The following is a 15317-nucleotide window of genomic DNA, read 5'->3' as shown; positions in this document are numbered from 1 at the left end:
GCAGAAGCAACTGGGTGTTGTCATCACGCTGAGAGCCAGCAACCAAACAGCAGTTATAGATAGCAAATGAAGAACCCCCCCAAAAAATATATATATATGCAAAGCAGAATATTCAGTATTGTACAAAGTATTAAACATTCCTAGCAAAACACCCTAAGAGTTAACGTGGTGCAAGCTGCCAGTTTTGAGCCCTTACTCCGTACCAGAAACTGCAACATGCACTTTGCATGCATCAACTTACTCTTCACAATACTACTCTCAGGTAGGTCCTATTGTTCTGCCATTTTATAGATGAGGATGCAGAGGTCCAGGCATCAGATAATTACATGTGGCCCCCCAGTTCTAAGTGATGTAACTGGAATTTGACCTCAGATCTGTCCACTCACAAATGATGTGCCATTTTCAAAACATCAATGAAAAACCAATTGCATGGTCATTACTTTAAATATACCAAGTCGTTTATTCCCCAAATAGGTTTAGATTTTCAAAGTTCAATTTTAATTCACTGTATAAGGTGTGAGCCCTAACTAGGAACACACCCAGAGGCTTCTGCTCTCATGTAGGTTGGTCCTTCTAGTCTTTTTTGCTTGATCCTTCTCTCCCCTACCCCCCAACACTGCAATGCTCAGGGCTCTGTCTTGGGACTTCTCCTCTACCCAAAGACGTGTTGTTCTCAGTGATCTCAGCAATTCTGTGTTGAAATATACTCAAGAAAAATCATCTATATGCTCAGAGCTCTCAATAGAATTCTTGGCATGTTCATCCTGATACCAACCCACTCTACCCCACCAATACAACAGAACTAGACCTCTCTGTCTTCTCTATAGAAGGCCAAAACCTCAGAAGTCACCCCTGATTCCTCTCACTTGCCACATCGAGCCCATCAGTTGTGCATGCTGGCCCTATCTTCAAAGTATATTCCAAAGCTGACCAGTTCTCCTCATTCCCACCATTACCATCCTCATTCAGGCCTCTAAGGTCTTCAGTCTGGACTACTGCAGTAGCCTTCCAGCAGGTCTCCTAGAAACCATTCTCACCCCCATTCAGTTTATTCTCCAGGGAATCAACCAAGCAAATGGAGAAAACAACAAAAATATATCCTATTAGTCACCAGTTGGTACTGGCTTCCCATTACAACCACAACATAATTCAACCTTCTTCCCACGGTCCCCTGATCCCTCCCTTGGTCTAGCCCCTGCTTACCACTCTAAATCCAACCTATATTATTTTGACCTCACGATTCCTGGAATCAGCCAACTGTGTTTCCATGCTAAGCAGGTCCCTTTCTCAGGGCATGTGTACCTACTATTCCCTCTACCTGAAAAAGTCTTCCTTTAACTCTTCATGAGGCTTTACTCTTTCACTCATTCAGGTAGTGAATGAAATGACATTTCCTCTGACCACCTGATCTAACAGTTACTTGCATACTCCCATCAGTCTAACTATAAAACCTTCCCTGAGAGCACTTAACACTCTCTTATTTTCCTAATAAGTTTAGTCTGCATTTTCATACTATATTTTTAAACAATTCACTGCTCTATTCACAGGACACTGAGTAGTTGCTCAATGAAAATCTGTCAGTATCTATCTCTCTCCTCAAAGTTTAAGTTCTAGGAACGCATGGACTTTATCTGTTGCTATATCACCATGCCTAGAATAGCAATTGCATATAACAGATACCTCAATATTTCAAAAAGTGAAAGGATCCTATCAGTCCTATATAGATCAGGCCAACTGCTTTCTCACAGGTAACAAGGATAGGCACTCCCTTATTGGAGCTGCCATCTGAACTCCTGCTGGAATAGTTCAAAATACCCCATTATCCAGAGGTAGGTCACACTCCTAGGGCTTCACATTAGGTCTTTTCCATCCAAATGTCCTGAAGTTAGGTGATAGCTAATCTTATCATTCAAACGGGGAGAAAAAGGGCTCCCCTGTCAATTAAGTGTCTGCCTTCAGCTCCAGTCACGGTCCTGGGATCCTGGGATGGAGCCCCGCACCACTGAGGCCTCACTCAGCGGGGTGTCTGCTTCTCCCTCTGCCCCTCCCACTGCTCATGGTCACTCTCTCAAATAAATAAATAAAATCTTTTAAAAAAAAAAAAAGGGATGGAAAGAACGTGAGGCATTATCAGCCAAGGTTTTTGACACTGAGAGAATTCTGAAATCTTATTTCCTACCTCTAGATTCTACCCAGGTCCTTAGAGCCTGCATCAAACAAGCATATTTTCCCTAGACATTTTGCACCATTGGATCAATGTCATGAACACTACACTAAGGCAATAGGAACATGACTCCAAAGGCAAAGTAGGTCCTTTGCAACCTAGTTCTATCCCAAGGAGTCATGGAAATGATGCAAATACTTATTCAGAGGACTGAATAAGGCACATATGTTTTCAAAAAACATATTCATTTAATCCAGTCTGACAGTGATAAGGGTTTGTATGGGGCCCATAATACTAAACTGGCTGTACTCTGTCTGGCAGGCCCAGCAGGTGTTCTCAGTTAAATGTGATAATCAAATTAGCTGCACAGCACAGATAACTCTGAAATGGCAAATGGAGCTTCCTGGGTGATCTCCCTGTCTGCCTTTCTCCCATGCTAAGCACAAAATATGGAAGAACCTTAACCTCGTAGTAAAGGCTCAAGTGAAGGCCAGCAAGCCGAGGTGCCTTATAGGTATGCAGGAATAAAAACAGAGAAGTATAAAGGGGGTGGGAGGTAGGTTTCTGCTCTAGCATAAAAGATGCTTATTTTACAGTAGATCAGGATAAACGACCCCCGCCCAGTTACCCAACCTAACTTGTTGTGTTATGTAACTATATAGAACTCTTGTATTCGCCCCCTCCCTGCCTACCCTTTACTTCTCCCTGGTAGATTGACTTTGCACTCAAGTGTGGCTAAGCTTCTTAGTACTCCCAACAGAGACTAAATTAGAGGAAGGAAAGGACTTCTGCAGGACTGGTTATGCGAAACCAAGGAAAAATTACATGTGTGATAAGATACTATGAAAATCCCAGGACCTTTTCCATTGCCACTATTGTTCTTGCCCAATTCAGCTGAATATACCTTTGGGGTCCAAATTCGCAGAGCATGGTAAGGAGATAATGTACCTGACTAGAGGATGGGTTCCCTGAAATGAAAATGTCATGTCAATTTCACTTATTCTATTACTACGGACTCACTTAAATGGCTCCACCACACCACCTGTCCCACCAGTCAGCCACTGACAAAGTACTTAAGAGGCCCAGACAGTGCAGTGGCTGCACAAGTCTCTAAGTTGCTTTCCCAGTTCCTAAGCAGATCAAGCCCACCTGTTCCTATTTTGCCACAGTGCACAGAGCCAGCTTTCAACCACTGATGTTGCGGGGAGAGGGATGGTGGCAATTTTCAATCGTTCAGGCTAGCTGCAACAAACACATTCCTGAAAAGTTCACTCTAAACCCAAGGTTTGTATGTGAAACCCCATTTTCCCGCTGCCTGCTAGGAAATTCCAGATATAGCAGAGATGGCCAACTGAAGACAGACCGAACCCATCTATTCTCTAGCACTGCCAATCACTGTTCCCAGCTTAGGGGAACAAGAGGAAAGAATCATGTCTGCATGTTAACAAAAAGTCCACAAGAGGGATTTAAACCCAGCTAGGACCAGGATAAGGGTCAAGTGGAGAAAGACCTGGGAGGTGAATGTCTGCAACAAGACTGAGAGTGAGCATCTATTTCATTTTAAATTCTGCATCCTTAAAGAGGCGCATGCTCTCAGAATTGTTAAACATCATTGCCTCCTGAAATTTTGCACCCCAGGTGTCTCTTTCTTGCTTCATCCCAGCCCCAGCCCTGGTAAACACATGCTGGTGTCCTGGCTTACTTTACCTGCAGCTTAAACATTTTTTTATTGAGTTACCATTATGTTATTGGCTGGGTAGGAACCTAGTCTTCATTTAGACTATTTTTTCCCCTCTTATCAAAAGCTTTCTTGCTTCTTTCCTTCCACTTCCTGTCTCCTCATAGGAGGTAGGAAAGGTAGTTACATGTTGTTTTACTTCAATGGTGCTAAAACCTATGAAAGGGCATGCAGAGACTAGTTTGCCTTTAGAGGGTGGTGGCAAAGCTGAGAGGCAATCAGGGCCTTATGGATATTCTGGCAAACACTGCTGGGGAAGGACAAATGTATCTGGCCTGTACCCAAGAAGAGGAACCCAGACACCAACAGCTAGAGCCTCCTCCCCATTACTGAGAAGCCACAGAGCCGTGAGTTCCTGGCCATAGACCCCTTGGGGGGCAGGGGGTCCAGATGGCTACGTAGACCCCAAGTCTGAAACACAGACTTCTCTTTGCACATTTTGCTTTTAAAAACTCCTCAAATTACTTAGAAATATCAGTTTCATCCTCAAAAGAGACTTGCTCAAAGAAGTTGGAGGGGCCTTTGGAAGCCGGAAAAGGTGGCTCCACAGCCATGGCGACCTGGTGCAGACAGGAGTCTATGAAGCCCAGTTATCTGCAGTGAGGCCTTAATGAGCCATGTCTGCAGTTGCTTGGTCTCTAGGATACAGTGCTATTTTATGGAAGATATGGCGCAGGCCAGGAGCCTTTACATTCTAGGACAATCAGGACTTACTAAGGCACGCTTGGAAGAACAATGAGAAGGAGAGGTGCTGGAATGTTTCTAAGTCAGCTCTCTGAGTGGTGCAATACTAGCTGGTCCAGCATCCTATGAAGACATTCACCCCTTTGATTCTTTGGTTCTTTCTTCTTCCCTGATATTCTAGACCTGCATTCTACCACCTCCACTTCAACCTCCATTAAGCCAAAATTCTACATTTTAAATCTTTATAGTTCAGGTTAGATGGTAATTTACCAACTCCCATGAACTTAATGCAGAGAACTTAACAGCAGCACGAGAAACCCAAGAGATGCCACATGAAGTATTCTGTATCTTTATAGATCTATTGCTCCAAATGAAAACTGTGTCAAGCATACAAATGGATGTCATTACGGGGAATAATCTGGTGATATCTTAAAAGAAAAAAAAAATCAAGCTATGTATATTCCTGCAATTCTACTGACAGGTATACATACCTTGCCAAAATTCATATGTGCACAAAAGGATGTCTGTAAGGATGTTCCCTATAGCATTGTTTATAATGGCAAAAAAAGAGAAACAACTCCAAATGTCTATCAATAGGGGAAAGGGAATAAATAATATGTGGCATATTTACATAGCATAGAGGAATGAACTAGCATTTATCTCAAAAAGAAAAAACTGAGTGGCAAACACAAGCTGAAAAATGAGAGTACCCTCTGATACCATTTATGGAGATTATGACACGCACACAAATACCAGATGACTATATTTGGACACAAAAAACTGATTTTTTTAAACTACCAAAACATAGTTCAAAGGGTTACACACTACAATTCATGCTAACTTTCCACTGGAGGGCAAAGGGAATGGAACTGGAGAGGAGCCAAAAGAGGATTTCAGTGTTAATGTGACAGAGACAAAAAAAAGGCCAAATGTTAACTGTGATGTAAGTATATATACATATGCATGCATAAATATATATGAAAAATTATAGCAAAACATATAAATATAGTCCAAATACACATTATATTCCAAATGATACTCTGTACATTTTGCTCTAATTTCTATACAAACCCCCACCTCCCAAAAAAAGAAAAAACAAAGAGGTAGGGAGGGCATGTTTGGGAAATCACAAAGATTCCTTCATGTTGTCTTGGGGACTTTAAAAAAACTCTGTATATGTCAGGTGTTGATATCAGATGAAAAGAAAGAGAAAAAAAAAGTTTAAAAAATAAATGTAATAATAACTTTAAAAAAACGCATCTTTAATCAGTAGTATCCTTAATAGCAGTTTCTAGACTTTGGTATAGATGCAAATCACTTGGGAAGCTTATTAAAAATAAAACTCCCTGCCCTCCCTACCCAAACCCCCAACATGATGGTTCAGGAGAGCTTTGAATGGGGCCAGTGATCTCCTTTTTATACAAAAAACAAACATCCTTAGAATTAACCCATTTTAAATGTATTGAGGAACAGCTTAAAAAAACAAAACTTAGGGATGCCTGGGTGGCTCAGCTGTTTAAGCGTCTGCCTTTGGTTCAGGTCACAATCTCAGGGTCCTGGGAAGGAGCCCCTTACTGGGTTCCTTGCTCAGCAGAAGGCTTCTCTCTCTGCCTGTTCCCCCCCTACTTGTGCACACACGCTCTCCCTCTGACAAATAAATAAATAAAATTCTTAGAAAAAAAATACTATAACACGGAGGACATTAGGAGATGGAGAGGAGAAGTAAGTTGGGGGAAATTGGATGGGGAGACAAACCATGGGAGACTGTGGACTCTGAGAAACAAACAGGATTTTGAAGGGGAGTGGGGTAGGGGTGTTTGGGTGAGCCTGGTGGTGGGTATTAAGGAGGGCACGTACTGCATGGAGCACTTGGTGTGGTGCATAAACAATGATTTCTGGAACACTGAAAAAAAATTTAAATTAAATTAAATTTTAAAAATAAATAAATTTAAAAAGAGCATTCATATCACTTAAAAAAACTTAAAGCAAATAAAAATTCTAACTTTAATGTGAAAGTCTATTCCTCCTCTTAAGTGGATAGCTAACAGTGATACTTAAGAGAAAGTTTTAATTTTGATAATGACAAACTAAAGTCCTTCTATACAATGTTTGTTTACATAGCTTTATAAAATGTTGATCCTGTAACAGAGCAGTAATTTTTATGCACAACTGAAATGTTAAAGGCGCTCTAGTTAAAATTATGACAACAGGTTATTTTAGGTAACAATAAACTTTAATGCAACAATTCCAGCGTTAGAGTTAAAAATCACCAAAGAAGAACAATGCAGCTTTAAGCTATTAAAGACTTGTTATCCATTACCCAAGTTAGACTTCCTCTCTTCCTGCCTTCCCCAGTATAGTCAGGGCACCCCCTCAGAGCTCCTGCTGCCCTACCTCACACGTGAGCAAGAACACACAGACCCATGCTGTGGTTACCTGTGGACATGTTCACATTCCTCTCCAGGCTATTACTCCTAATAGGGAAGGCATCGTGTTCGCCTTTGATACCTGTGTCCAGCACAGTGTCTGGCATACTGTAGGCACTCAGTAAGTTATCTCCTGAACCACTTAGTGTGTCTCAACAGGTCTTAGCTCAATGACATCCAAGGAAAAGGAGTCCCTAGCATAGAGTTGGCAGACCTGTTCTTTCAAGAACCAGATGGTAAATATCTCAGGCTTTGAGAGCCATGTGGTTTCTCTCACAGCTTATCAACCAACCAGTGTAACTTTGAGGCTGCCACAGGTAACACGTACATCATTAAGTGTGGCTCTATTTCAATAAAACTTTATATACATTGAAATTTGAATTTCATATAATTTTCATGTCATGAGCTATACTTATTTTTTCCCACCTATTTTAAAATGTAAATAACCACTCTGAATTTATGAGCCATACAAAAATCAGCAGCAGGGCTTTCTAACCCCTGTGCTAACACATCTGGGCAGAGATATGTAGGAAAATCTCAGGATATCAAACAGGTTGGAATAGACAAGAAGAAAAGAATCTGTGGTAGAGGGATGGACCCTCACAAGACCTGAAAATAGGACAAAAAGACACAACACAGAAACAAAAAACAATGGGGTTGTTGGAGGGGATGTGGAGAAAGGGGAACCCTCTTACACTGTTGGTGGGAATGCAAGTTGGTACAGCCACTTTGGAGAACAGTGTGGAGATTCCTCAAGAAATTAAAAACAGAACTTCCCTATGACCCTGAAATTGCACTACTGGGTATTTACCCCAAAGATGTAGTGAAAAGAAGGGCCATCTGTACCCCAATGTTTATAGCAGCAATGGCCACGGTTGCCAAATTGTGGAAAGAACCAAGATGCCCTTCAACAGATGAATGGATAAGGAAGATGTGGTCCATACACACTATGGAGTATTATGCCTCCATCAGAAAGGATGAACACCCAACTTTTGTAGCATCATGGACTGGACTGGAGGAGATTATGCTGAGTGAAATAAGTCAAGCATAGAGAGTCAATTATCATATGGTTTCACTTATTTGTGGAGCATAACAAATAGCATGGTGGACATGGGGAGTTAGGAGAAGGGAGTTGGGGGAAATTGGAAGGGGAGGTGAACCATGAGAGACTATGGACTTTGAAAAACAATCTGAGGGGTTTTAAGTGGTAGGGGGTGGGAGGTTGGGGGAACCAGGTGGTGGGTATTAGAGAGGGCACGGATTGCATGGAGCACTGGGTGTGGTACAAAAACAATGAATATTGTTATGCTGGAAATAAAAAAAATTAAAAAAAACAATGGGGTTCTTATTATTTTTCTTTTAAACTAGTTATACTGTAACAGTGAAGCTCACATTCAATTAACTAATGGCTAAGGAACTGAGGGAAAAAAACTGATATATTTAAAAGTCATTAGTAATATTAGTTGGGGGAAAAAAAAACCCACAAAAACAAACCAAACCCAAGCCTTTTTAGGTTAAAGTTTTACCACCCTCTCCAGCATTGTTAAAATGTATTCTCCTTTGTCTCTGCTGCCCACTCTCAGGTAGAAATACAAATGAGCAGAGAAGCAGACAAAAGATTGGGAACAAAAGCAGACAAAAGTGATTCCGTCTCAGAATATCAAAGGATTGACTGTCCTGTCTTGTCCCACCCAGTACTGTACATAAAATCACAGATATCTTCAAATTGAAAGGACTCAAGAGTCACCAGGCTGCTCCATTCACTAAAAATAACAAACTCTTTAAATAGTACAAATGATCGTTTTATAAAAATTCAAAAACAAAGAAGCCAAGAGGGGGAACCTGGGTGGTTCAGTGGGTTAAATATCTGCCTTCAGCTTAGGTCATGATCTCAGGATCCCTGGATGGAGTCCTGAGGAATAGAGCCCTGAGTCAGGGCCCCTGCTCAGTGGGAAATCCACTAGTCCCCCTCCTTCTATTCCTCTCATCCCCCACCTCCACTCATGCTCTTGCTCTCACTCTTGCACTCTCCCTCTCAAATAAATAAAATCTTAAAAAAAAAAAAAAAAGAAGAAGAATAAGAAGAGGAAGAAGAAGCAGCAGCAGCAGCAGCAAAGAGAAGAAAACCCGGGTATCTAGAGATAACAGTTAAGATACTGGTGAATAACTCCTTCTGGAATGTTTTCCTTAACTGAACCGTATTTGTGGATATATGCGTATGTATGATTTTTTTCCCTTAAAACAAAAAGAATCATTATTTTGTAAACAAAGAAATCTAGTATTTGGTAAACTTCCTCAAGATTGTGCATAAAATGAGCCTATAAAAACTCGGGCATTAGACATCTCATCTTTTGAGCCAATGCTCTCTCCTACCACCTCCTAAAAGAAATAAATAATTTGCATCTTGAATAAGATGCAAATTACATCTTATGTTTACATTTACATTAGTACATAGCAGGTGCTGAAATGACTGACACTAACAGTGCTGTCCCAGATATTTGTCTTGGTCCAGCTCTGCCAAGCTAGCTTTTCAGAGATGCTCTTTATTATCACTAACACCAAAAAGCATAGCTTTCAATAGGCTGCCAAATCCCAAAGAGCATATGGATACAAGGACAGTGTCCTTTAATAATAACTGGCATGTAACTTAGAATATCTGCTACTGGAAAGTGCTTCACTTTGGAATGTTTCCTTTTGGCGTTATTTTAAAATGAACCATTATTCTGCTCCTTTATGGATTTGTTCATAAGGGATTCATTTTTTTATTCTTCGCATGTCCTCAAGGGGGATATTAGAAGGACTAGTAAGTATCAAGACATTTGTATAATGTCTTAGTTTTGTCTTAATTTTCAGTTGAGTAATATCAGACTTAACCAAGAATAAAACAATTTTTGATGGGCCTATTGATGTCCAGAGTCATGGTGCATTAATGACATGACAAAGAAAGGATAATCTAGGCTTGGCCAACAATTCCTGTTTCATTAACCGTCTGGCCAGAGCCAGGTAGAAAGATCCTGTGAGACAGTCCAACTATTTTGGAAGAAAACCTTGTATCTGGGCAGCATGCTAAGCAGGTTAAATGGTAGTTCTAGTGAGAAGAGAAGTATAATTCTTAAAGAGGCAAAATGTCAAGGTTATCTCTGAAAAGAATAAGAAAACCTGATTAGTAAGCTAGATTGAGAGGCATGCTTGAAACAGAAAACTGCCGTTTGCCTGGTAACTTAAGGGAATGTGCTTAAATGGTCTAGTTCTGGGGGCTAATGCACCGAGCTAGCACCTTCATTCCAACAAACTCCACTGGGATGACCCTGGGTCTAGGGCAGATCTGAAGACCTTCTCTGAAAGGAGGTCCAAGGCTTTTATGAAGTGCTAGCTCGTGCAGAAGGCAAACTATGCATTCTGGGGAACTGAGCTGTGTAACCAGGTATTAAAGAAATACCTAAATGTTCTGTCTGCTGTTTTTATCATTATGATGGTCCCATCTTCAACATAACAATGCATAACAGGGTCTCCAGGAACTTATAAGAGCCACCAAAGAATTAATATTTGTGCCAAGGCCTGAAACTTTCAATATATAATAGGGAATCTCTAACACCTGGTATTTTTTTTTTTTTTTTTAGATTTTATTTATTTATTTGACAGACAGAGATTACAAGTAGGCAAGAGAGGCAGGCAAGGAGAGAGAGAGGAGGAAGCAGGCTCTCCGTGGAGCAGAGAGCCCAATGTAGGGCTTGATCCCAGGACCCCAGGATCACGACCTGAGCCAAAAGCAGAGGCTTTAACCCACTGAGCCACCCAGGCACCCCTCTAATACCTGGTACTTTTTATCTGCCTGGCATCCTTTGAATTGTGGCATCCAGTTTTCCTTGGATTGCCTCTCTCCCGTTACATGTGGTTCTACCAAGAATAGCAGTTGAGAACCCCACGACTGCCTCATCAAAGTAGTAGGTGCATTACTCAAGAGAGGCTACAACTTTCTTTAACTAGGAATATTGACCTGCAGTGGAACCCCAAGAGGATGAAGGTGGTCAGAGCTGAGACATTCCAAAGGTAGTACTCCAAAGGCACTATACAGGAGTTCCCTTGTTATTTTCCACCTCTTATTTTATCTATTATTCAACAAATATTTATGAGTGCCTCCTACTATATAGAAAGCGCTGTTCTAGATGCTAAGGATTCAACGGCACAGAAACAGAAATCTCCAACTTCAGGAGTCTACATTTCAGGGAGAAGAATACAAAACAACAAATAAGTCAAATACAGAGTATATTAAAGTGATATGTGCTATGGAAAAAATTAAGCAATGCTAGTGGGAAGGGAGCACAAGGGCTGGCGGTTACAATCTTAGAGCAAGACCTCACTGAGGAGGGAAAGTAAGGGAGGACAGATCAGGGCTATGGACTGAAGGGCATAGCAAACGGGACTAAAAAGGAGCAGCCAGGAGGCAGGAGGAAAACCAGGAGGATGTGATATCCTGGAAGCCAAATGAAGAAAGCATTTCAAGGAAAGAGGGAGTGAGAAACTGTGAAACCCTTCAGAATGATCAGAGAAGGGAAGTCTGAAGCTGATTTAGCAACACCAACATGACACTTCTCAGGGGAGGAGTAGGTGTAAAAGCCCAAGTAGAGTAGGATCGAGAGATGATTTGGGAACAGCAACACAGACAACTATCTGAGAAATTCTGCTGAGAGCACAAAGAATGGGGGAGTATCTAGAAGGAGATGCAAGATTGAGAAAGTTTTGTGGATTTTTTAAAAGATTTTATTTATTTGAGGGGCACCTGAGTGGCTCAGTGGGTTAAAGCCTCTGCCTTTGGCTCAGGTCATGGTCTCAGGGTCCTGGGACTGGGCCCGACATTGGCCTCTCTGCTCAGCAGGTAGCCTGTCTCCCTCTCTCTCTGCCTGCCTCTCTGCCTATTTGTAATTTCTGTCTGTCAAATAAATAAATAAAATCTTAAAAAAAAAAAGATTTTATTTATTTGAGAGAAAGAGAGAGAGACTGAGAGAATGAGTGGGAGGAGGGGCAAAGGGAGAAGCAGACCCCCCTATTGAGCAGGGAGCCCGATGTGGGGCTTGATCCCGGGACTCCAGGATCCTAACCTAAGCTGAAGGCAGACCCTTAACAGACAGAACAACCCAGGAACCCTCAAGAAAGGTTTTTATTGTTGGTTTGTTGTTGTTGTTGTTGTTGTTTTTCCCATTTGTAAAGGGTCACAGAAATCACAACTTGTGCTGATGGGAAAGTCTCAAGAGAAACTGAAAAGTTGATCATGTAGGAGACAGGGGGAAAACTCTTGGGAGTGAAGTCCTCCTGGACGCAATCAGCAATCACCTCTAGTGCCCCAGGGCAGGGAATGCCTTTAGGTGCAAGTGCGGGACTGTTCCTCTAGCACACAGGGAGGAAAGGTAGAAACACAGGCATGGATGGGGGTGGTAGCTTCTGAAAGTTCTCTTGATTGCCTTTATTTCCTGAGTGAAATAAAAAGCAAGATCTGAGACAATTTACAAGAGTAAGAGTGAATGGCGTAGGAACGTGAAGCAGGATACCAGGCATATAAGCGCCCTTGAAATTGCTTTCCAATGTCTCAGACATTGGTTCAACTCTACTTTCAGTTATATGATTGACCCAGAAGACATCCAATAAATTCCATTCTTTTTTGTATTAGCCATAGTTGACTTCTGTTGTTTACAACCAATGATCTGATATACCAACTTTTTCTTGAGGCCTAGGATTATTCATGTTCTCACTGAAAGTCCGACTTTCAAGGGCACCTGAGTGGCTCAGTCAGTTCAGCGTCTGACTCTTGATTTCAGCTCAGGTCATGATCATAGGGTCATGAGACCAAGCCCTGTGTCAGGTTCCAGGCTTGGTGGGGAGTTTGCTTGAGATTCTCTCTCTCTCCCTTTCCTTCTGTCCCTCCCCCCAACCCCACTCATACACACACTCTCTCTCTAAATAAAGTCTTAAAAAGAAAAGTCTGACTTTTATAAAATAGTGATTCTATTTTATCAAATCCTATACATGCCTAAAGGCATAGGAAGACCAGCTTCCGACATACCAATAGGCCCAACAATTTGAGCTCCCTTCCCAGAACCAAGAAATAATACTTTTCATTTACCATACCAAATTAGAAACACTAAAGCAGTATGCTAAACTACTTAAAGAAAAACATGTCAACTCATGTGAGAAAGCAGAAACGACATATCAAAATTCAAATCCCCTGAAATTTCTTCAAACTTTCTTTTGAGTTAAGCTGCAGGAGTGTCTACCAAGACAGCATGAAGATGAATACACATAAAACTTTCCTCGGGGTGTAGAGTAATACTTCAAAACAGACTTCACTAACTCAGGGAGGGAAATCCACATCAAGAGTCCACTACGAGGTAACCTGGAGGCACAGAGAACTGTTTTTACAGTGGATGGCAATGTTTAATCTGGGAATGGCATCTGAGAGGGCAGGCAAACTGAGTAAGAATGAAGGAAAGACTCTCCCACAAAGAGAAACACTTTGAAGATCACAAAGATGAGTGGAAATTTCCAGACCATGCAGACTAAGATGAGTCTTCTTGATATAACGTGTCATCCCCTCCAGGAAATTAATAGTTATTAAACTGCAGCACAGACAGCTGCTTCTGAGATGAAATCAGTCTTGCAACACTAAGAAGCAGGAGGGTGAAGGCAAGTAGTTGCTAATCTTCCACAGAAGTCAGCCTCACATAGCTTCTTTCAAACAGGTGCAATGCTCTGCAGGGCATTTGACTCATGAAGAGCCCTGAATACTAACAGGGAAGTGTGAAGCTTGGTTAAGGTATGACCTGAAAGCAGGTATTAATGGGCTCTTTCTCCCATATGACCCTGAGCTGGCACATCCCTTGTTAGGAAGGGTGCAAGCAGTAGTCAGCCTTTGGGCCAAATGCACAGAAACTGCCAAGAAAATAAAATCAGAGCAAAAATAAACATATGCACACACAAGAGCTCCGTGTGCTATATTTTCAGCATCAAGCCCTAAGATTTTTGCTTACCAATAAAGGAACTATGAATAAAGTCCCATCTCTTGAATAAGAATGACTTGTTTTGGCCTAATCACTTGAATAATTCTCCTATTTTCCCTCATTTTATAAGACATGGCTCCATGATCTTCCCTCCCCCAACAGATTATGAAAGCTGACGATTATGATATGAATGCTGATGATATGCCAGACACTCTTCTAAGAGCCCTATGTGAATTAGTTCATTTAATCCTCACAACAACCCTGAGAGGGCAGGCACTATTGCTGTCTCTAAGTTTCCCAGAAAGAAGGGTAAAATAGGTGAAGCCTTTTATACTTGACTTCTCCAGGCTTTACTAGGGGTTTTGCAGGGGGAGTGAGGCAGAGAAGTTAGTTACCACCTGGGTCAAGTACCAGAACTTGCTCCATCTGTTGGGATCATCTCGCAAGTAGCTAAGGACTGTTGTTTGGAACCCAACTCCTCCCCCCACCCCCCCAATTAGTCAAAGGTTTCCCCTCAGAATTTTTAAAAATAACCCCTTGCTTTCAGGTTGTGCATATATAGATGCCACTCTGTTTCATGCCTCCCTGGAGTGGGAAGGAAGAGGAAGGAGGCACCTGGTATGGGAAGAGGTGACAAGCCACCAGGCTGCACCTGCATGAAGCAAGGTGCAGGCTACATAACCGGCTCCTGCAGTGCTGGCTGAAGTACACACAGGACAAGCCAACAGAATCTGATGTGCTAATTTAAAAGTTTCTGATAGTGTTATTTGAGATCTGTTTCACATAAGGAAACTCAGGCACAGAGAAATAATTCACATAAAGTTGTGAAAGACCCCTCCCGTAGAAGATAGATAGGATAACTAACCGCTTGTTTGCTTTTCTGTGAACCGCTGGCTTTTAGGCGTAAATTAGGTTATTAATTGCTTATTAATTGCTCTTTTGCCCTTCTGTAACTGCTTGGCTTATAGAAATAATAGAAGACGCCATGATGGCATTCCTACCTTCCCCCTTCTTGTTCCCCCTCCCTGCCTCTTTCCTCCCGCGCGCGGGCCCTCAGAACCAATCAGCTTGTTCCCCCTTCCCGCGCCTCTCTCTTCGCGCGCGGGTCCCCAAAGCCAATCAGCAAACTCCACGTATGCCTTTTTCAAAAGTTCTAACTGTCCACCAATCAGTTGCGCCCCACCCAAAACTTGTTTGTACCTGTCTATAAAAACCCGGCACCACCCCAGCCGGGTGTGCTCAGCTAGCAGGAGCTGCTGACCACCCGCAGGCGCGCGCTGACCACCCGCAGGCGCCTGCGTAACAGTAAAGAA

The 15317-nt window shown here is 42.0% G+C and overlaps 1 protein-coding gene across 6 annotated transcripts in view; it reads right to left on the bottom strand.

Annotated features, from left to right (window-relative positions):
* Nucleotides 1-15317, bottom strand: part of ARHGAP26 (Rho GTPase activating protein 26) — a 448623-nt gene that overhangs the window by 138149 nt on the left and 295157 nt on the right. The gene's annotated exons all lie outside the window — the stretch shown is intronic.

Source organism: Mustela lutreola, chromosome 5 (genome assembly GCF_030435805.1).
Source record: "Mustela lutreola isolate mMusLut2 chromosome 5, mMusLut2.pri, whole genome shotgun sequence".
NCBI classification, from domain to species: Eukaryota; Metazoa; Chordata; class Mammalia; order Carnivora; family Mustelidae; genus Mustela; species Mustela lutreola.
Note: the sequence above shows the minus strand (reverse complement) of the source record. Positions and strands in the feature narration are given on the sequence as shown.